Here is a 24,843-nt window from a genome sequence, read left to right as displayed (position 1 = left end):
GGTAGCGGGGAGTGGATACATCTCACTAGCTCTGCACACAGGCAGCACAGAACTGGTCACACTTGTTCATGAGGTCCTTTCTCTGTGTCTCGCTTGTAACACACTTGTTCCTTTGTAGCATGGCCTATCTCCCCAGCTGAGAAACAAGACGTTTCCTACATTACAAACCAAAGATCAACACACAACAAACTACCACAATATTTCAGAAGTCTGTGTTGCCTGTGAGCAAGAGAAGGAAAATTAGAACACTGAAAGCTTGTTCCTAAGGCAGACATCCCGTAAAGGACTGAGCTCCTTCACCAATAGCACAGTGTATAAAAGGGGTCATTTAAAAACAAAATGAAATCAGGTTACTGGCAAAGCCATGGTGAGACACATGGCTTATATTAATTACAAATTTTTCTTCTGTATTTTAATTTACTCAAGGCTCCTAGCTAGTTTTAGATGAAAATGACATCCTGTGGGCAGCAAGTCAGCATGATCTGGTATTATGCATTTTCAAACTATTTAATGAACCTTTTTACTGCTGTTATTTGTAGTCTGAAAAATAATTTACAAAGAAAGAAGTCTTTGAAAGCATGATATTTAAACAAACAAACAAAAAAAAAAACCTTAAAGCTTTGCAATAACCCTGGAACCCTTGCACATCCGTAACATCTGTCACCCCAAAGATGAGTAAAAGCAGAGATGATATGATAAGCAAAGATGAGATGGGAGAAGGTGCCCATCCTGGGGGAGAGGAGGCAAGGGGAACTGGAATAAACTAGTACACTTCATTTTTTCATAGGAATTGCTAACAAAGTGCTGCAGGTTAAAGTAACAGCTGTTCTTTAGTAACTCGATCCTACACAAGATACTGCAAACAGTTCACATTTCCTGATTTTTTTTTTGCTTTACTATTATCATAAATAACAGCAACACTGCTAAAGCCCCACCTTACTCTTAGGATAGTGATACTTTGCACTAACATTGAACAAAGGGAAACACAGACCCTACAGTTCACGTAAGCAAACTAATGAACTAGGAGAACAGGTAGGTAAGAAGTGGTAGCTATTTTAAGTCTTCTACCTGAACTGGCTCTCTGAAGCCAACAGGAGGTCAGGAAATCACTCAGAATCTCTCCTGATGTAGGTCTGAAGGGCCTTCCTTAGGGAGGAGCTCCAATCCATCCCAGAACAGAAGGAACCCAAAACCACTCTTCAGACACAAGTTCAGAAGTAGAAAGTTTAAAACTGGAACCTGATGATTTTGCTTTCTGTAAAAATCACACAGTAATTTTTTTTTACATGTTTATCTATTTTTCAACTGTTGTTCAACATGCCTACTGTATCTTCTGTGGGAATAACACAGCAGGTAAAAGTGCGTGTAACGTAATGCTAGACTCTTCTAATTCTTGCCAGTCTGGTTCTTCATTAATCTTCACCTACATCAGCAACTGCAAACAAACTGAGATTGCACAGAAGCCCGATACCCACATCGTTGAAGTGTTTTCATGTCATGCAAGCTTAAACCAATGTCCAATTAGCTTTTCTGAGGAGAAAAAAATCTGTGAACCTGTGCAAGACTTACAGTGGTGTGGCTGGAAAGAAGAATGTTGATTTTGTCTTAGTTATTTTGTTGACCTCTACTAAGTAATTGGCATTTTACATCAAGATCTGCAAAAATAAGGATCAGACACTAAAAAGAAACAACACATGAAATCTTCAGGCGAGATTAATCTTACCTGAATCTTGGAACACTTCGTGCGTGAATTCATAGCAAGAACTTTGGAAGCCTGTATGTGCCAGTTTCCCCAGATCACCTAGAACTTTATATAGTACACAACGTCATTAAATTCAAAATGCCTAAGCCATATATCTGAATTTCTACACTCTAAAGAGCACTATGCACAAATAATTTGAAGAAAGTATATGCCTGATAATTCTCTAAAACTACTCCCTTTGCTAGGCATTCCAGAAACGAGCACAAAACCTTCAAGGAAAGAAAGCCAGCTTTCAAAATTTCTCATTGAAGTTGGTAAGAAGAAAACATCCTATTATTAATTAAGATGAGACAAAAAGGTTTTACCCGTTTGGCATGGAAGTATCCACTCCCTTAAAACACTGACAGATGTTCAGTGAAACGTTACACCATCTTTGCCATTTATTGTAGTCTGCTGTCAAGATCTTCAACAAACCTCATTACCTCTTCTGGCAGTTGCGCTACTGTACTGAAAGCTTATCTGAACAGCACATAACATCTTGTTCTGCTGTATGGCCGGGTAACGTAAGGCCAACGCTGCAGCCTTCACTTTCTGTTTCCCTGCTTTTAGTAGTATCTCTCTTAGCCCAAATGTTTCAAAGATAATTATTACATCATGGTTTGCAAGCGGATATTTAAGCACCTATACAAATAGGATTTGCACATATAATTTTACGGGCCTGTGGATGATATGCTTAAACCAGCCTGACAGTCACAGTTGAAGTGTCCTTGGAGATTATGTAGCTGCTCTCCCTGTTTCTTGGAACACAGGAATAGAAGGTCTTAGTACTCCTCCAGCTCTTGAAGATCCTGTCAAAGACGGGATCTTGACCTTCAGAACCTTGGAGCAAATGCCAAATTATCCTAACATATTCTCATAACTTCCCATAAATGCCAATAACTTCTCACATAATCCACAATCTACATTAGGCAGAAATGTATTATTATAGGAATAAGACACAGAGGCTTGGCAGAGCTAAGCTGAGTTAGAAGGAAATAGCAGGTATTTCACACAAGCTAGAATAATTTCAAAAATGTTTCCAAAAATCTTTTTCCACCTTTTCAGAAACCACTGCATATGGAAGGAGAAAGCTTTAAGATACCTTCTCAAAATTAATCATATTAGACAAGTGCTGAGTATTTATAAATATTTATTAACCTTTATGGCCAATGTCTTTCCTCTCAGCTACCCTCTTTCACCTTAAATATTTTTCTTTATTTCTGAAAGCCATGATACAAGCATTACTAAGCTTAGAAGTCTAGCTAAAGGAAGAACACAGATAATTGATTTAAACCTCAGTTTCGGCCAGAATTCAAAGTTATTGTTCAGACAAATCAATAATCTATATATACATAAGACAGGGTCTGCACCAGCCCAACTGCATCAGTCACGTGAGAAATAAGGTGCAACCACTGATGAGACCTCTGAGCAGAGACAATTTTTATGAGAAAAACTGTTTTTTCACAAACAGCACACTCTACAGGTAATGGGTAGGATAAACTGTAGCAGCAACAGTGCAGTTCTTAGTTGCATTTATCCTAAGAGGGCTACTGCAGCAAACGTTCCCTTATGCAGAATGACCAACAGAATGGTAAGCAATTTAAGAGTATTCCAGGTTGAAATATGTTAACTAGTGATGTAGTATTAACTTGATTCTATCAATAAAAATGCTAGAATAGATAGACACTTTATTGATATAAATCAGCGTTATAGGATAGTAATTCCTAAGGAAGAATAATTATGCCAACATGAGAACTTTCAGTGGTGTAGCTGCTTTCAGAAGAATCAAAGAAAACATCTTCCTAATATAAATATGCTGTCATAAGAAAAGCTGAAGAAAAGTAGTAAAAAATGTGTGTTTCAGTACAGCGGAAGTAATGCCCCCATTTAACAAGATGTTTCAAGTTTCTCAAGGGAGTTGTTTGTTTATAACACAAAACACTACCACTTTGTGTTTCCATTATATCCTGTGTCATTTGTCTCTCTGAAAGAAATCTGTGTTGTCAATATCTATTTTACTGTTCAGTAAATTTTCATTACACATGCCGTTATGTCTACATTCTGTTATCTCCCTGGTATACTTGCCACTTTTTATATTTTTCTAACAGTGATATGTATTTAAATTCACAACAAAAGAATCCCATAAGTGTCCATCTCACCTAGGCAGCCTTTTCACCAAAAATTAGCGTATCTCTTATTCAAGGATAAATAAATTATTTGCAAAACAAATTATGTCTACATTGGACTTACTATTTAGGTTTTTTGGAAAAGGACTCATAGGTTTGTTCGTTTTATTTTAAAGGACGATAAAAGTTCTTAGCCCAGGGCTGGGCAACGGAAATCAGCCAAAAACTCTTAACCTGGAACCACTTACACGCCTTCACCCAAAGCACTGAAATCAATTTAGCAAAATATGATTTTAACATATCTGCAGCCATAGGCAGAGTCTAGAAGTTATTTCCATCCATTATAAAAAACCAAACCTCCAAGCCAGTAATCTTGTGCAATACATAAAAACACTGTGTTAAAATTCAAAAGTGCATCTCTTTTCATCCTTTAGAATACTGCTGATCTCCGAGCTTCGGATACCTTTTCTCCTGCACACATTTCACATTGTTTCAGATGGCAGAAACAGTTTGAATTTCTTTTAATATTGGTCTGCTTTTCAAATCCCTGTGGTGACCTTGTTCAATCTGATGCTGCAAATTTGGAAATGAAAACCAATTCTGAATCACACCAGTGCCTTATGTTTCTTCTTCGGTCTAGGGGAATCTTGCTTTGCGAGGAAAAGCAGCAGTGGCCTAGATCCATCTCTCATACGCAGGAACGATCTCTTTATCATTTGAAACGCCAGAAACGGGAGTTTCACAGAAACATTAGCCTAAAAAGCATTCCCTGTAAGAGAGTGTCTTAAAAAAAAAAAAAACATCTTACAATAGCTTCTGCCGTTCTATTGCAGAACAAGACAAAACAGCATTAAAATGTTGTATAGACTAACATGTTTTTCAATACTGTTCAGAAGTTACCTGTCTCAAAAGCCTGAAGAGAACCGTAGAACCATGCTACGATGGTTTGTTAGTATAAAATTTAAAGGTTATTACTAATATTTTTAGTTCTTTTGAAGCACCACTTTGCCATTCTTTTTTCAAACACCACCACCCTGCAAATGATAAAATTCATTAAATCCTTACTGATGGCCTCTTGAGGGGACCCTATTTTTAAAATAAATATATATGGAAGTCAATCTTTACATAAGATGAATAAAACTGGTCTAAGTAACACTGCCACCACATTTTGTTTAAAACACTGTAGATCTCTCACTCATCAGTGACATTCCTTTTCCCCACGTTCATATGATGTCAAATTGAAGAGAGTTTCTGATGAAGGTGTTCTAAGGGGGCACTACAAAAGTCAAGAATAAGTCATTTCTACAGTTTTGAAAAATCTTTCAGACCAGTACACAATTTCAGGAGGTTACTTGTATTTATATGTTAAAGTTTGTCAAGGCTTTTGATTTGCTCCATAAATACTTACTGTCTATAAACCAGATCCCTGCAAGAGCTGTATTTACTTAGAATCTCTGATCCTGCCTTCAAGCCTGCTTAAGTACAGGAGTCTAAAAAAACCATATATTTTGTTCCTGTTGAAAAAAAGTAGTAATATTAACCTCCCCCCATCTTTGCAATTCTACAAAAAAAAAAGCCAAGTAGAAAGAGTCACAAAGAGAAAAGGAACAAAAGGAACTGTTCCTCCAAGGAAGTGCTTTAATGAAGTAGAAAAAGGCATCAACATCTCTGGATGCCTCGCATGGAACATGGGAAGTCACATGAAGGAAAAATACAAGGAACTTGAAAGCTTAGTAAGGTATTCTGTGTCTGTCAGAAAATGGCTGCTACATAAAAGCAAAAGTTATTGCCCTAAGGGAAACCTGCGTTTGCTTTGCTGTCTTTGTTTTCCATCATGCTTTCCTGCTAGAGTGACACCTTCCAGCAAGGCAGACTGTCAACAGGCTTCAATGTTTGGAGAATGAGCATACAACAACAACAAATGTATCCAGGCTGTCAGATGGAGGGTGTACACTAGTTAGAATTAATTTTTACAACATATCTGTCCACATATTGTAAACAACTTCTTAGAGGCTAATAAACACTCATGATCAATTAAAAACATCTATTCCATTTCAACTACTACCAGACTCTTCAGGTACTCACTTCAGATCAAGGAAGACACTAAGAAAGACAGAAATCACACTCCTACAGTAAATCAAGGCTGCTTATGCTTTAGCATGTTCCAAACCAAGCTTAATATCAAAGCAGGAAGGTGGGGGGACTCGATGTGGCATGAACAACAGATATACTCACGAAAACACAGTAACCACCAGCAGCAGAGGAGAGGTAAGCAGCCTCTCCCACCATTACAAACAGCTCTAGGAAATGTCATCAGTTCACAGCCCAAATCACCTACACTTTCCCATAACATTTCAGTGCCAAACACTGCATCAACGTAAGACATTACCTTTCCAGTTAAGTAACCCGAAAGTGTTCCTTTCTCCCACCTGCTGAAGCCTCCCACATTCTTTCTGAACAGCTCAAAGATAGGATGACATGCAGCATTTGGCATGTTTTTCTGAATGGTCTTTTTTTCTCCAATCTTTTTCAAGAGAAAAGCTCTGCTGAGTTTTGTAGTTGCTGGATTACAAGTGATACAGAGATGAAATTTCTAGCTGAGGTAAGAAGCTAAAGGAGAGAAAGTTATCGGGGGCTTTTCATTGGACATTACATCACATTGCTGGCATATTTAATGATACTGCTACTTGTAGGGAACAAAGCTTTTTTTTTTTTTTTTTCTTTAAAAACACACACACAAAAAAGTTCTTTATCACAGTGTATTTGATACTGAATGGATACAGCTAGGAGAAGACCATGAAATTCAATTAGGGAAAGCAAAGGGTAAGTTTCTTCTGACAATATTGGGCAGGATGTGCTGCACCTCTGAGCTGTTTATAGCCAGTACATGTTTGCTTTAGTAGAAAAGAAAGCAGACGTCTATTTGTTTTACATTATTTGCAAGCACCTGCTCTGCAACAGTGCTACCTCTCCTGCTACATATCACTGGAAATTAATTTTAGCAGATTTTTCAAGTTAGCCAATGAAATGAGAATTAATTCATAGCGATGGTTTCTGCTTTTGCAAGTTTCATTTCTGTTTCTCTGGTTGTTAGCCAGCTCTGCAAATGCCATAAGAAAGCTCCCTGCCACCTGTTAGTATCTGCATTAGATTTGTTAATATTCTTATTTTGGTGAAAGTTGGCAAAATTAATAATTCAATTTGCAAGCTAGGTTGCAGTCAATCACTTTGCTGCTATTTGGCTCACGATGTGAAACTTAGGGGAACAGATTTATCTGTGCATATTAACAAGTATCCTTTGTCACACATGCTTTTAGGTACTTCGGTATTGATGATAAGCAACTCTCCAAATTCCATCTGAAGAAGCAAGGACAAAAGGTTTCTTCATAAAGAAAACAATTAGAGTACTGTGAGAGATAGCCCAGAAGGGCTGCAGAATATCCCATCCATAGAGATTTTCAGAGCTAAACTGGAAAAGGTCTGAGCAACCTGCTTTACTTTTAGCTTTGAGCAGGCAGTTGGTCTAGAGACTTCCACTATCCTATGATTCCATGAAATAACAGCGGGTTCTGCCTGACAACCACAGACTCAGTTATGATACAGTGGCTTTCCAATGTCAGTCATAACTAAACTATAATGGTTGCTGTAGTAAGAGTTCAACAGACAAAAATCTGGATAGGGAAGAAAACTGTGACAGAAGTAAAGTAGTAACACAAAAGATTTAGTTAGAAAAGACTATCTAGAGAGACAATCATTCAAAAATGCAAGGAGAAAACTTGAGCAACAACAGAAAGCCCAAAATGCATAGGATGCAGAAAAGCAGGAACTAAGAAAGCTGTAAATACAGCAAACAGGAATTTCATATAAAGAATTTAAAAGTTTGAGTTTGACACAAAGAGCAACAATATAATGAAAACCATGGGTGATGTAGCTGCACTGGCATTACAGCAACAGCAAAGGGGGGTTAAAGCTTTTATCACACAGTGCAAGATTAGGAAGGTCTTAGTGCGTTGGCATGGTCACAAGAGAGACAGAAGAGTCACTATCAGTCCATCTTTTCCAGAATAGCACTGCTGCATCTGAACTAACAGTATCTGAAAGAAAAGTAAGTCAGTAAATGAAAAGAATATGCTTGAAACTATTTGACTATAATGATCAAAGTATGACAGAAACAAGAGAATGGCAGTTTTGGAAAGAAAAAAAGTAATCTATATTTGATCTAGCTTAGGCTTCCTTTGTGTCAGCACTTTAACACAGCAAAGGTGCTGACAATACTTCTGCTAACATTACTGTGAAAGCTACTAAAACTAAACGAGGTTTTAAAGACTGCTTATATTTAAGTAATGGCCTGAATTGTAAACCTAAAAACAAGACTCTACCCACCATATCCCAACTTTCAGTGTATTTGGCCTATATAGAAACAAAGCAAACTAAACGGAAAAGCAAAGTCACTCTTCATGTGAGAGAAGGAAAAACCCACTAGCAATTCCCAATCTTGCCAAGTTTCTAATTCAAAATTATTTTCATAATATTCCCTATTTACTATCAATGCAATTAAACTGCAGCTATTAAGACCTCAAGCACTTTATCTTCTTCATAAATACTGAACTTCTTTTAATATGTTACAGTGCAATCTGTATTACCACGATCGTTATAAAAGCAGGTAGCTGCTGAAAATATCATTCAAGACAAAATTATTGTTGAAGTGTTTACAGAACAGTCTGCATAAGAATTATTTATTCTCATAATCAGAGTGAAAACAGGAACAGAATACCCAGGAGACTAAAAATACTGAATTGTTTTAATAACAGTGGTGTGTAATTAACTCTTGCAGCCTTCTGGACAGAACTTGTTTCTCTTCCACTTAGCTTTACTTGTACTTACTGTAGTGGAAATTCTGGCTCCCACTACTGAATTATGGACAGAGTCCAGAGGGCCTGAGAACAGTCTCACAAGTCTAGATCTCAGCTCAAAGCACGAGAAACAACTGGTACAAGAAGTGGAACATAGAGCCCCCTCAGCATAACACTTCTGTACATGCATCAACAGCCAGAGTACCTACCCCTGTGAATAAACCCCAGCCACACCACCCATTTCCACAGCTATTGTGCCTTTTCCCACAGGGTACATTCACAATGCATTCTCTGCATCAGTCAGCAACGTTGGACTTGTACTCGCAATAAAAGCCTTTTCCTAACTGTACACACTTTACTACCCCTTAAGGAAAGAACAGTGCCATGGCTGCCGTTAAACAGCCACTTGCAAATTTCACAATTCACTATGAAGAATCCAGCACTTTAGGTGGTATTAAGCAGCAACTTATAAATTTTGCTTTTCCTTAGGAAAAAGAAAGCATAGAGAAGTACTGTTTAGCAATAATGTGTAAATTTAATCCTCTGGTGTAAGAAAATAATCTCTGATTACACTACATAGTTCATACATGTCGAGTACCTGTTTTATTACACCTGAAGGTATACTTGAGTTGCTTTTCCTATACAGAGGAAAATTTACAATTTGTTGCTTAATGTTACCTTTTGGTATTCCCTTGTAGAGGGCTGAGAAATTTACACAGGGTTGCTGAACACCAACACTTTCATTCTGTAATGGAAGATGAAACAACATAAAGTTTACCCATAGGTCTCATGGTGTAGTGCATGATTTTGTACAATTCTGTAAGGTCATTATTTTCCCTTCTAGAACATTTCAGTATGTTTTTCTTACTTCTGAAGATTTAACCTGGTATTATGTGCTTTCTGTTGATATACTAAAGAGTTTGAGTGCTCAGACCACTGGTATTTCCATTCAGTGTAAGTAATCACAATTCCACATGGGGTGGGGGGCAGGCATATTAGGAGAGAGGAAAAAAAAAAAAAAGCAGCAATGTTACAAAATGCAGTAAAGTTACTGCTACTATAAACCCTGAAGAACAAAAATTGGGTAAAACTGGCAAAACAACCAAATGGAGATACTTTCTCTAAACCAAAAGAAAGATACGTTTGTTTTTAAAATGCTAAATAAGACATTGAAGTATCCCAATAAAACACGGGTAGCTAAACTGCAGCAAAATAAAAAGTGTAAAACCCCACTGACTTTCAGAACCAAAGAAAGGAAGTCAGAGTAACAGCCAAACTGCAGTGACAGATGAACTTTTAACCAAGAAATAAGGCAAGCTTTTAGCTGCTTTTCATCTTTGAAGAAATTCTTAAGATGCTTATTATGTCAGAGTAAAGTCTTTAAGTTAGGAAAACCCCACCTAGCAGTCACATGAGTTTTATACTAAAGCCACCAAAATATTTTCTCTTAACCACAGGCAGATTATAATTGACAGTGCCAGAGATTAAAGGCCATTTTATTACTCCTGCAGTGCCACTCTGTCCTTACAATGCTGTAATTATGACTGGTCAAGTAGATCTTTAATTTGCACACCTCTTCCAAGTACTGATTATCTGTGTTCTGCAGACATCTGCAAATACATACATCAAAGCTGCCGACTTTCACAGAATATTAACCAGGGTCCATTGTTCTTATATTCTCTTTAGAGTTGAAACCCAATGCTTTAGGTCTATAAACAAGGCCACTTAGTCATTTTCTTACAAGCTATTCATGTAGAAACTATAATGTTCTGTTCTCCCCAGAAGCTTATAATACATCACATGGATAATAGCATTTGAAAAGATAAAGCATGAAATACAGGAAACACTGACAAAATTCAAAGTATACCTGAGTCATCACTGGAGAAATTCCATTATTTCTTGAAGAGTAGGTACGAATGCTGGAGGAGTGCAGGGGGGAAACAAACCCTAGAAACCAAACCAAAAAACCAATGCAAGTTTCAAAGAATAGATGCATGTAAGCACTGTGCAAAAATATAAAGCTCTCCACTGGGCAGTGGCACTTAGAATCACAGAATCATTAAGGTTGGAAAAGACCTCTAAGATCATCAAGTCCAACCGTCAACCCAGCACCCCAGGCCTCCTAAACAATGTCCTGAAGTGCCACATCTACACGTTTTCTGAATACCTCCAGGGACAGTGACTCTACCACCTCTCTGGGTAGCCTGTTCCAATGCCTCACCACTCTCTCAGTGAAGAAATTTTTCCTAATATCCAATCTAAATCTCCCCTGACACAGCTTGAAGCCATCTCTTCCTGTCCTATCACTAGTCTTGGGAGAAAAGACCAACACCCACCTTGCTACAACCTCCTCTTAGGTAGCTGTAGAGAGCGAGATCTCCCCTCAGCCTCCTCTTCTCCAGACTAAACCACCCCAGTTCCCTCAGTTTAGTGCTCGTAAATAGTAATATTTAGAATAAACACAGAGTAAGATAAATGGAAGAATGTCTCTATTAGCTGACAGAAGAACTGAATATGAAGCAACACTAATGAGCATCAAACCAGGTGTTTAAGCCTTTGAATTATACAAACTGACCTCAGGCACAAACAGTATGCCAAAGTATTAAACACAAACTACAGTAGAATTAACCTCATACACACCCAACTGAGCATAAATCTCCACATAAGTCTCCTAAAACAGGCAAAACACTTATGCAAATGAAGCATTGAGAGAAGTCTTTCCCCAGCTGGTGAGAGAGTACAATATTCTGAGCTTCTGCACCAGCTTGTCCTCCCCTGAAGCTAGAAAGTCTTTTCTAACAATTAGGATATTCAGGAACTACAATGTATTTTTCAGAGGTTAAAGGCTACCCAAGCAGCTTGGGAATTTCAGCATGGGACGTTTTTGAGAATAAGTTAAATAACAGAGGCAATGGCCACAAATTCTACCTTGTGAGATACAGCTAGGCATTAAGCATGGCAGTAGATAACATCCTCAGAAATGTAACTAAACAAACCCATGGTTGACTTGATCTATTGTTGGCAGGAATCATGCTTTAAGCAGATGTTTGGACCAGATGACATATCGAAGTACCTTCCAAGCAACTGGCTGCCCAGCCAGGCTGTGGAATCTCCCAGTCCTAGAGATTTTTAACATCCAATGGACAAGGCTCTAAGGAATCTGATTTAAAGCCAGTGAGCTCTGCTTCGAGCAGGAGTTGGACTAAGATCCAAGTATAACATGAAGCTCATTGTTTATAATCTTCAGTATGCCACTGAACCTGGTTTGTCCCTGGCTATGCTTACAGATATGCCAATTCAATACCCATTAGCTATACAAGGTCTACAATGCCTAAGTCTGATGGGAGAGATGAGATTTAGCATACATAGTGTGAACTTTCTGCCTGAAGTTACACAGCTCCTCAGGAACAGAGCTCAGAAAGAAAAGATCTTCTGATGCCCTAAAGCCCCTTTATCATAAAGTACACTAACATAAAATTAGTAAATATTATATTTGACTATTAATTTCCTATTTCATTAATAAACAATGTAGAAGACCACACCAACTTTTAAAACTCCAATGATTGCTTTATAAACTCAGAAACTGGAAAAATAAAATTTCACATTATTTATATCAAAGGGGATCCAGACCTTCAGCAGTTTTGAACTTCTTTACTTCAGAAGTCATTCTTTAAGCAAACAGGGATTCGTAGCAATACCTCAATTATTTATACTTATGTAGGGGAATAGACAGGGATCGGCGACTGGAAGATCACGGCATGTGACGGAAAGATAGACTCCTCCCCATAGGAGTGGCAGGAACAGGAAGCGCAAGAGCTATATCGGCATGTGACGCAGCTAAATAAACGGACATTTTGTATCCATCATATTGATGTCTGTGCATCACTGTCCCCAGGGTGGGTAGAGCCCTGTGTCCCGGAGATATGCGGCCCAAGATAAGTTCTCCCGTAGAAGCGTACAGCAACATACTTACAAAAAACTCCACTACTTTGCCAATTATCTCAATGGAGTCAGTGCCAGCATCTGAAGAGAACATGTTCTCAGTGATCAACACCTCTGACACAGCATCTTATCATGCCAGGATACAGAGCAATAATTGTAATTTAATAATGCTGTCTGCAGTGCCCAACCAGCAGCTGCAGGTTACAGAATATGCAAGAGTTTCAATACAAGCAAAATGGCAATACTGCAATAACAAATGAAATGCCCTTTCTATTCAGTTTCTGGTACAGTAGACAGGGTTAATGCTGAGGCCCAAAGATGAGAAAGATCATTCAAAACAGTGAATTAAGTCAACAATCTGGTTGTAATACTGTGAAAGAGAGCAAGACAATTAAAAATGCTAAGCACAAAAGATTCATCCTTTCTGCCTCCCTAAACAAGAAATTGAATGAACCTCATTTAGCACAGAAGCAAAATTAAAAGTACCCAGAAATCTTCGATACCCACATAAACATTATTCAAACTGAATTTAGAACTCACTTCATTCACCCCCTGAAAGATTAGAAAAAAATTGGTTTAAGAGAAAATTTGCGTCTTACTTTTCACTTTTCTATAGCCTGTGCTGCAACTGCAGCGTACAATCATTTAACCGATTTTGTGTTCTTTTAAAATACAAGAAAAGGGCTAAAGGTCCCATTAAAATGAATCACATTGTCTTTACTGCAGAACATCAACATCCCAATAAATCACCAAGCACTACAATTTCTGAACTTTCTGTATGCCTAAATAATGACATAAAGATTAAACCTGTTCAATTAAATGCAGCCTAAGAGGAGATAGTTTTCTAAAATTGTTACTGACTTTTTTTGATATGCAATTGTTTCAGATCAGCCACTGTATTTTGAAGAAATTACCTTTTTTCCAGTCATGTTAACCATTATCTGTTCTGACACCCATTTAACTGGCAAGGATTCTGTCACTTATTTTTAATAATTCCATTTGCTATCAATTAATCATTTAAATAGTTTTTGTTGTCTCCTATCTGAGCATCTTCAGGATAACTTCAGCTGGTTTTCCCATTTATACCTGATTTACAAAAAAAATGACAGAACACAATGCCACTTTTGAAACTAGTAAAAAAATTTAATTGGAACTGGTTCATTAAAATTGCAAAATTTGCATCACATCCTCCTGGTTGAGTCAGTATCTACATTATTGAAGACACACTTAAAGAAAGTAAATCCAATTTAAATGTCAGTTTTTAATAAATTTCAAGTGTTGAAGTTCGTAATATGGTACATGACAATATTCACGAAATACAGAGAGCAAGGTGTACTTTACTTCATCATCAGACTAATTCAACTAATTCATTAGATTTAAAATTAATTTTTGTATAGCAACATGCAATTTTTCCAACTATTATGTTAACTAATTTAGTGGAAAACATTGTAGGCAAATATTTTGGAAATCCAGTTCAGTAGTCATTTTTCTAGACAGAGACACTCACGTAATCTAGTGGGCACATGAGCACAAAATACCCAGACTTACTGTTAAAAGTTCTTAATCAAAACTTCTCCAAAACATTCCATGATGCTAAAAGACCAAACTAGATGATGTAAGACAAAAATGAAGGGAAAAATATCCCTTTGCTCTATTATTTATATTCCTGTAGAACAGAGTCCTCCTATCCCAGCTTCTTATAATCACTTATACACAGACTTATTCTGACCCTTAATCTTAAGAGCTTTACACAGAAGGGGCAGGGGAAACTCCAGTGTAAGAAGTAGGTGGCTGAAGGAAAGCAGAAAAGTACTATTGTAAAGATATTTATCAGGTTGAGGAAAAGTTACTAGAATTTTTTTAATAGAAGTTATTGAATGTATTTATTAGTATTGGGTGTGTGCTAATAACATTTCCTAACATTAGAGCTGGGCACGACTGTCAGAGAAGATGATTGGTATACTTATAGACAGAAAATATCACATAATTTTGAGGCCTGGAAAAAAGCAAAGAGGCTAAAAATATATAGTAAAACAGGTGTTGCACACTTGGGAGCCCGTAACAAAATAACTTAAGAGCTTATCAACTGCAAACGGCAGAAGAGATATAAGAACAGGATTTATTACAAGACAACGCTAAGCTATTGTGCTACACTCATGAGAAAGTATTTTCAAACCTTAGAATGCACGAAAATCCCTATCCCAACAGTAAGTATTATACAAGGCCCACTGGTGACATGATATCAGGACTATTCCATCCAGTCCTGGGCACATAAATTGAAGTGAATAGCTTCAAAGACAGGCTGCTAAGATGACTAGACGAACAGAAGATCTCACAGCTTCCAGCTTCAAAGTGCAACGCAGAAGCAACTAGTTCATACACAAATGGTTTGTCAAAAGTATATTCATGTTTGCAGAAAGTCTCCAAGTTCCGCAATGCCTAGTACGGGTTATCCTTCTCAATTTAAGGTGATCTATATGCAAAAAGCCACTAACATACAGTGCTGCAGTTTATTTTCTGCCTGTTTTTGATTTCCCCCTTCTCCCAGTTTTTTCTTTTCCCCTAGAGGGGACTGTGGAGAATTGCAAACAGAGCTCTTAGCAGGAAAACTGATAGAAGTGGGATAACCTAACTCATAACCCAGAAGTAACATGTTATCATGAAAGTTTCCAGACATGTTATTTCCTCTATTAAAACCAATCCACATTATGTTTCATTACCTTGGTTTTGCTAATGCAAAATACTTCGGTAGTTAACAGCACTGCTGATGGTGGTGATAATAATTTTGCACAAAATTAATCTCAAGGGGCCTCAGAGTAGTGCAGATTTACCACAGTAAACACCTATCCCATTACACCTAGCCGTCTTAATTGAAGCGCTTAGACACACAGACAAATTTTACTTATGACAGGTATTTAAAGTCTGGCATCTTTTCAGAAATTACAAGAAATAGCACTCAAGCACTGTTTTCAAGTAAAGGTAAGAGCACGAAGTTTACGTACATATTTGACAGCTTTGTAAGTATTGAGAAAATCATACGGGTATGAGTTGGACACTGCAAATTTATAAGTGTTTCTTTTCCCACAGAAAAGTAGTTTTGAGTCATTCCTTTTTGTTCCTTCTCTGTTTTTTTCAACTCAGACTGTCTTGGCTTCTTTGAAGGGATCTATCAATCTAATGTGTCTGTGTTATAACCCCTAGACAGTAGGCAGAACCAACCTTACTGATATATGAAAGACTACAGATATACCTGTTTGAGAGGAGACAAGAAGGCATTTGTTTCAAGTAAAGTATACTCAACCTGCCAAAAACCGAGGTGCTCGCATTCTGTCTTGCCTATGGTTGGTGATTTCCCCAGACTCCTGGGTAGACACAACTTTGTCTTAATCCCGTGTTCTACCAGTACCAAGCTGCAAATATCTTGCTTCAGAATATAGATACTACTAAATATAGTTTGCGGCAACTGGCCATACACCATAATTTCCCTCTGCCTTTTTTCAGCATTGTACATTGTAATTAGCTCCAGTTTCTCAGTTTTGGCATAGCTGACAGGTCAGGACTTGAGGATGATGAGAAGCATTGCCAACTCAAGGCTCACTGCTCCACTCCCTATTTAAGCCTTCCTTGTAAGGCTGATCTCCCAGGAAACCCAAATGCATTAATATTCTTCATCAAAATAGAAGTGCAACAATTCTCAGTTTACTGCATTCATTTCCCCATTACTCACCACATGAACACATTGTTCAGTAAGAACGCACAGAATAAACTCAGCAATAAAATAATGTTAAGGATTTCAAATTCTTTCAAAAAGCTCAAAAATTTATTGTTATTTTTGAGATACCTTGATTCCTGTAGCAGAAGAATTAGAATGCTCCTTCCTTAATTTGCAGTGCAGTTTAATTCTTTCCAGCTTTGTCAGTTATTCCTGTTTTCCTTTGTTATTCCCCAAATTATTAGAAAACTATAACTTCAGGACCTAGCTATTGGCACTATGGTATTTAAATTTCCACCCTTGCTGTTGTAGCTAAGCATGTTCCATACTCAAATCAATGGTAGCAGTCAAGCAACTCATGTGAAAACACAACTTTTGTTTTTCCTCTATAAAAACATGAACCCCTACTTCCATAACACTTAGAGAATCTCGTCATTCTTATCACTTTTATAAAGCTTTTAAACATTGACTGCATTAACTAATTAATTTGACATTAACTAATTAATCTACTGACCAAAGAGAGAGAAACTGGCACTGGGAAATCATTAGTTTGGAGGTTAAATTAATTAAAAATAGTACAGTAGTGACAGAATTTAATCTCATACTTCTCATGAGAGCATGGAATCACTCACAGCTGCATCAATTTGTGATAAATCCAGGGAGACATTTCATGATGGGAGTGGAATTAATTTGTGTCACCCCTAAGAGTATATATGCTCGTTCAACAGTACCTGTATTAAACAATATTAAAAATATACAAATTGAAGAAACAAAAAAAAAAATCTCATTTGAGCTAGCTTGTGATCCATGCCCTCAATATCAAGATACAATTATTTGCATCACGAAATTCAGGGGATCACAACAGTGGTCAGGAAGACCGGAACATTCTTTACAGTCTGTCTTTATCTGTGTGAATACACCATATGAAGTGTGAATACGGTTCCTTGACTAGTTTAAATTCATTCTTTATATTCTGCTTTTGTCATGAAAGCTTTTAATCCAACAACTTGAAAACTGGGGAATGACTTAAAAACATGGCCAAGACAAAAATCTACATGTGCTTGAGGGAGGGAGGAAGAGACAGGAAGATAAACAGAGCTGGGAACAGATGAAAAGACAGGGCCTATCACAGTACTCAACCTCACAAATACTAAGCAACTGTGCTGTAGATAGTTACGCAACTCAAAAAGAAAGACGGACACCTGAAAGTCACCCTTAGTATGTAAGTACACAGAACAATACACCAGGAAGCATACAAACCATACGTATATTGTACTCATTCAGAACTACTTTTGACATTTTTGATGCAGATTAATAAAAAGCCAGTCATGATTTTCTTTCTGATTAATAGAGGAGCCCTTAAATTAACAAAGAAGCTGGCCTTTGATAGGAGCTCAGTTAGATTAACAAACTCTTATGAATGACTTAAATGCGGGTTGTAGGTCAAGCTATAACCCCCTGCTGAATGGGTATAAGAAAGGCTAATTTTTCATATCCAGTCTTCAAAAAAAAAAAACAAACTTGAAGACTTTTATGCCACTCAGCTGCAACCACCACTCAGACAAGAGCAGAAGCAGAGTAGACTGAGCTGCAATGAACTTGCCAAGCATTGGCCTGCTCACAGGCTGGCTCAATGAAGAAAAACTGCCTTGACTTGCAAAGGCTTTGCAGGAACAGAGTCAGCCCTGAGCAATGGAAGAGACAATATCAGAAGTTCCAGTTCCTGTTGGTTAGGAGCAGAGGAATAAAACACTCAGGACATGGATTTACAGAGCTAAAGTGTCCACCATCCTTCACATTTTCACATTCAGCTCACTTACCTGTTGCTAGCTATGAGTTTTCCCAAACCAGAGTACACAAAGGTAAATACGTTTCAACCTGCACAACTCCTTTTCCCATCTTCAGACTTGTGTTCAAGCATGCTGGTGCACAATTCCAAGAATAAATGAGATACTAGGACAGAAAGCTTCAAATCTCGTGCTCATACACTGAATAAAAAGACAGCCAAGGCTGTGTTAGCACTTGCATAAAGAACCCAGTGACATACAAGGGCAAGGAAGGGCCACAGACTCTGGGCCTGAATAAAGAGAGCAGCAACTAGATCCACAAGCATGTTCAGTGGCAAAGAAACATCAGAGAGAAGCATGAGAAGATGGAAGTATGAGCTACCCCAGCCACAGGGAGTTAGGCTTGTGCAGTAACTATTGATCTCTTCACTCAACTCTTTTCTGGAGCTTAATACAAGACATCCTGCATACATGAGCCCTCTACTAAAATAAGGTGCTAACTATCCAAGTACCCGGGCTGTTTCAAACGGAGGATGAAAAAACGCCACTTGGAAGATTCTTTTAACCCTACCTCTTAATAACACGAGGCTGATGAGAGAACCTGTTACACCTTTGAGGCGCATTGCAGTACAGTATGCCTACAACTAAGAGATGTTTTTGCACCTTACACACATATAATCCAAATGGCTTCAAATTTGCTATTGCAAGTACTAGCGATAATGTAGTTGTGGCAGCGTAGTTACTAGCATAAATTGTACGATTCTGCCCAGAAGCTAAGGTAAGTACTCACGTTAAGCATGCCATCTGTAAAAGGAGGATAATATTTTGTGCTGCTTTTGGTATAACTGGCAAGGTATCTTATGTGTGGGAGCAGAAACTTACACTACAGCTTATGACAACAGCCGCATTCACTAGGTGGTACTGTCAAATATCGGTAATACTAATGCTAGTAACTAGAAGGAACTATTAAGATGAATCAATACAAAAAGAATTGACAATGCATATGTAAAATATTGTTGTCTATTCACTGAAAAATTACAAAGCACAAAATACAACTGATCTGGCAACACAGGTAAATTGTTATTGATTTGCATTGAGACTTTTTTCACACTTTTTGACATTTCTAGACTTTTTATATAACTATGTATTATGGCTCATGGTGAAGATGGATCTATTATGAATTCCACACATCTGCTGAGATATGCCATTCTGAAATTGTCTTGAAACCTACATTTGGAGCACACGAAAGTCATTCCATTTCCCAATATTAACTCCTCTTACATCAATACCTAAATTTAAGATACTTTGCATTCTTGTTCACGCTGTAGAACAAAAACCAGTCTCTTTCCCGTGCAGTCACAAGAAACAAGCAAAACTAGTATTTTTTGAGCTCAGGAGAACACATTCAGCTGAGAAGGCTAACATTTAAGTGGCTGAATAAATCAGTGACTTAAATTCTAAAGGAACGTATGATGTAATCAGAGCTTTTGAAGCTCAAGTCACGAAAATCTGATGATTAAATCTAGTTTTTATTACCGTTAACGTCATTCCCTTTTTTCGTATAACCAATTTAAGTCTGTTTTAACAAGGATTTTGGCATACAATATAGAATTCTAACATCTAGTATAGACTAATGAGCTTATGCATAGCTACTCAGGACCCACAAGTACAGCAATGAGCAATTAGAGATGCAGGCCAGCATCTCTGAAAATTATACCTCTAACATAGATTGCAAGTGTGTAAAAATGTAAATATGCACTGATGGAAAGTTACAGTAACGAGGGGACTCTGGTGAATGTCACATATACTCAGTTACAACGCAGGTATCAACCACCAAGAGGTTTGTTTAAAAAAAAATCATTTATGACTTAAAAACCTCTTACAATTATTTTTCTCCTGTGCTGCTGTAATTTCCTACTAAAGTAAGAATTATTGTGTGATACCAAATGATATCTGACTATGAGATACACATTATCATGCCATTTGTCTCACAGATGCTCTCTTTAGCTTTACATTAGGTAACCTCAAAACTCAACAGGGATCTAGTGATACCGGATATAAACACTACAACTATTATTTTTTGTGAGGAAGGTAACATTTAAGTTTCACAAACCAGCAAGCTACTTCCTGATTACTCCCCCTCAATCCTTATCACTGAACTAATTTATCATGCCTTTTGTCCTCCATTGTTAATCTCTTACTGCACAAAAGGAATTAATCAGAGAGCAACAAACCAATACCTATGTTATCAGATACTATTAATGACGCATTTCTTTATTAACAAGAAATATTTATTTATCAAAGTTCCAGCTTCAGGTTTTACATGCAGCTGACAGACAGGACAGTTCTGGGTCCAACCTCAAAAACAGAACCAGAGTGAAAGGACGCAGGAGAACTTTTCCTCTGATTATTACCTGGTAATCTTCCTGCTCATCTGGACAATTTTAGACTTGACTACCATCTCGCCTGACCATTTATTTGTTCTGTAATACTCCACCTGCTGTAGAACATTCATTCAGTCGTTGAAGCTGGAGATACCTGACTAGGAAAACACCCAATACAATGAGAAGACGAACTAATATGCACTGCACCAGCACAGAGGCCAAGGTCCAGTGCAGACAGGCCAGAACTTTGCAAGACAGAAAAATTAAACTATCACAGAACAGAGCACACACTGGGTCAAAGCAAACAATGAGTCATTCAGGGGAAAGTAAAGCACAGAATTTTCTAAGGAAAAAATGGCAGGTGGGGTTTGCTGAGAATGTTGGCTTTTTTTTGTTTAATACTCAGTATTTTTTGTTAAAATTAGATAGATTTAGTTTCTGAATTGCTTTTAACATAAAAGGCAAGTCATAAAAGACTACAAAAATATTATTTCTGATACCCACCCCTGCAAAATATCTAAAGTTAAAACACAGAAATAATTGAATATAACATGGTGCAAGGTCTTATATTTTTATCCGATACTTCACTTGATACTCAGGGAGAAAACTGTGTGCTACTTTGAAGATGCTCCTAAATTAAGTTTCCTTGTACAAATTAGAAACTTTGACATTTATAATGAATTTTAATAGGGTAATAAACTCGGGAAATTTCATAACTCCATCCAAGATACGAGGCATCTCTGACCTACTGACAGCTTACACTGAATGAAAAAGTCATCATTAAACTCTCATGAGGCAGCACACCAATAGATATTTTTGAGTGACTTATCTGAGTGATAAAGACAAATAGGAAGGAAAAAAACAGTTCAGCCTATTTTTAGCACTATCTTTACAAGGACTTCAAAAACACTTCACAACATTGTGGGTTTTGCATTGTACTCACAACTGTACAGCAGGATGCAATATTTGGTATTTTTCTTAAAAACTGAATAGCCAAAGTTTTAAAAATATTTCCATTCTTTAAAAAGAAGCTACTTTTATCTCCCATCTTCCAGAATAAAACCTGAAAGTTGACACCAACCAGGCTAAGTGCTCAGAAACCATGAGGTAAATAACAATAACATAAAAAATTATACATTCCCACCTCCCAGTTCCTTGGAGCTTGACCCCCCTAAGGAACGTTTTCTGTATAATTAATTTGTAAAGCATGAGATGCCATATTCAGTACTTCTTGGCAACCCTTACAATATAAAAACAAAGCTTTCACATTATTTAAAAAAAAAAACCAAACAGCTATAACTTGATACTTTTTCTAATTATGCTCCTCTTACTGAACCGTAATGCTACAACGCACTCAAACCAAGTGCTTGCACTGTGTTTTTGTCCGAGTCTGCTGTTCAAAGACCTTGATGCAAGAAGTTTTCAGGATCATCTTCACCTCAAAATGTGAACCATCACATGATACATGGCTGCTGTTCCCACAGGCTTCGGCAAGACTTTTTTGTCCAGCACCTCTCAGCACCAAGCTCTCTTCCTCATTAGCCTGCCTGGCTACAAAGCTTCCCTGGATATCCCCCCCACAAATATAACCTCTGAGTACAAACCAACCTTAGGTATTTAGATGCCCAATTACTGATGAGAAATTGACATAAAGGCAGTACAGAATGCAGCTTATGCAATTTTATAGATTATACATAGTCTTAGAGTTAACATTCCCCACATTTTTACCTTTAATTTACTACAGTTTTACTCAGGATTAAACATGGGAATTTTTAATTAGTATTTTCACAGAACATTTCACAATAAAGAATGTGGAAAATATAAAGTAATACCATGGAACTGAAATTATCCCATAAAAATTGCAGTAGTAACATGATTTTCATGGAAGATATTCCATATGTGGTGCTCAAAAAAAACCTGAAGAAATTCCTTTTTTAGTTCACCTTTTCTCAGTTATCTGACTGTCCATCTAATAAAAGCAATCACTCCATCCCTTTTATTGCAGTAACAATCAGTTACAGCAACAGCCACAATTTAGGTTTATATTTTTGGAGGGGTGTTTTTGCCCTGATGATAACCATAACTATTGATCCTCTACAGTTACAAGATTTCTAAATATTTGTCATCAACTTTTCCTAGCTTTTCTTAATATTCTAGCAGAATAAAAGTCTGCCATATATATCTTTCCTACTATAAAGAACTACTACCAATTGTAAGATAACATTTTCTATCCCTCTGCTAGATAGAAAAGGAACATCTCCCACTACTAAACTGTGATACCTAAAGTCAGTACATTTATATGACACATGTTAAAAAATTGACCCAAAGCAACCAATAATTCTGACTTCTGGGTGCCAACTGGCTACAACGAGTATTTACAATCTCTTCTTAGAAATCAGGCAAATGTGTAGAAGAGAACCAGACTCGTTACACAGGTAAGTACAAAAAAAGGTAAGAGAAAATGCTAAAAATTCCATTTACGAGAAATAAAAAATTAGCCCTCTAAAAATTACTGGAGTGCTTTAAGTTGAGTAGAAGAGAGGTCTCTATGCATACATACACCACTGCAGCTTTTTCTTTTACTAGTTATAATGAAAGAAAGGTCTTACAATCAGCTGTTCCATAGCCATGTTCCACAGCTCCATCCCCGTTGCCTGGCATAGGAAGGACTCCACCTACATCCCCATTCCAGTATAAACATTAAGTTGCCTCAACTCCACTGCTCTGTACCAGTAAGAGAGAAAGATCCTTAAAGTACTAAATCTCTCACGTGCTCACTGATAAAATGAGACAGGTTGGTAGAGATGTACTTGGTTTACAAACTGAATAAATTTTCTGCTTTACCAAAACTGGATTTAAGCAAACAGTCACCATAGCTAGTTTTAATGAAACACTATAGCTTTATAAAAAAATTGGAGTTTATTGCACTGCAAGATGGAAAATATGAATTGCGAAGCAGAATGTTGTTGTTTAAGACCACCAGCTGCGCTGCTATTCATACCCTGCTCGCAAATTCATGGAAAGGCATTTGCAAATGGCTTCATAAAGGCATAAGTGACACTTCAGCACCTTTCCAACAATAATAGCTTAAAAAAAAAAAGAAAAAATAAATTAATGGAGTGAATATTGTTTGAAGACTACAATGTTCTCTACATGATGAGAACAGACCTTCATTAGTAACCCAAGTTTCCTATGCAAAAAAGCTCAAAGCAGCTGTACACTAATTGTACCTTGCACCTTGTTCGGAGCATCTATCAGCTTACCACTGCTATGGCCATACTAGGAGGGGAGGCGAGTACTCAATACACACTGTATTTGATAGGAGTTTTTTTAAAAGACAGGATTTTATTTGTCAAAACAATTCAGTGCTGGTTACTGAGTTACGGGTCAAACGTAAAACTGATTCACTCCCGAATGCCATAATCCATCTCATGAAAGCAAATACGGAACCTGTTTGCACTTGACGGTTACTGTGAAAGATATATAGCATACAGTGAATTTCATTATAGCCAGAAAACGTCTGGGATGAGGCCAGAAATGGAGTAAGTATTTCTGCAGGTATCAATATAGCCGTTATCACAACAGTTGTGTTACAACATTAGTTCTTAAAAACTAAGACTCAAAATATGACTTAGAAAATTATTAGTCAGATTAATTGTCTCCAAAACATTTCTAGCTGTTGGCTCTGTGGGTCATCATGAAAGGGAATGAGTTCTATATATGGAGGTTTTTGACTGAAGTTCAATCTGTGTATTTTTTCCAAGAAATCTCATCTCACAGAGATTTGAGATAGTAGTCAGACTCTTAAATAGCTAAATTCCCAGCTAAGAATCCAGACAGTATCAAGAAGGGAACTGAAAGCCCTCACTGAGACTTGAGAACCAGGTGTTCCCAGTGGGCCATGACACTATGCTTTGAATGTCTGCTAGCAGGAACTGTCTTCCCTTCTGCCTACAACAGAGGATAAGCTAAGCTAAAACAGATTTGAAACAGTCAAACCTACAAACAACCTGGTCATAAATAAGTTACAGGAGCTTATAAAACCAGCATTAGAAAATGTATGGCTGCAGTCCCCTGGCCAGCTGCAGATAATCAATGACCCTGCAGATCGCCAGTTCTTAGCCTCAATATACAAACAATGCATCCACCAGGCTTGTCAAGACAGGAATCATTTGGGCAAAAGCTGTCTGGTAACACCTGCATTAGCATCAGTCATGCATCAGAATGCTTCTTCCTCTCCATTAATACTCCTTCCAACTCACCTAATTAAATCTACTCTATTCATTTCAATACAGATC

The 24,843-nt window shown here is 37.4% G+C and overlaps 1 protein-coding gene across 11 annotated transcripts in view; it reads right to left on the bottom strand.

The window, feature by feature from the left end:
- The window catches only part of FHIT (fragile histidine triad diadenosine triphosphatase), a 627,817-nt gene that overhangs the window by 520,473 nt on the left and 82,501 nt on the right, over positions 1-24,843 (bottom strand). For 4 of the 11 annotated variants that reach the window (XM_064453589.1, XM_064453592.1, XM_064453594.1 and 1 more), the window contains one exon: positions 10,588-10,667. The exons of 5 other annotated variants lie outside the window; for them this stretch is intronic. The gene's annotated coding sequence lies outside the window, so the exon portion shown is untranslated. Of the gene's footprint in view, positions 1-9,398; positions 9,466-10,587; positions 10,668-24,843 lie in introns of all 11 variants that reach the window. 2 more of the 11 variants (XM_064453593.1, XM_064453598.1) reach the window with 1 other exon arrangement.

This window comes from Phalacrocorax carbo, chromosome 6 (genome assembly GCF_963921805.1).
Source record: "Phalacrocorax carbo chromosome 6, bPhaCar2.1, whole genome shotgun sequence".
In the NCBI taxonomy this organism is placed as follows: Eukaryota; Metazoa; Chordata; class Aves; order Suliformes; family Phalacrocoracidae; genus Phalacrocorax; species Phalacrocorax carbo.
This window is presented reverse-complemented; position numbering and strand designations above follow the sequence as displayed.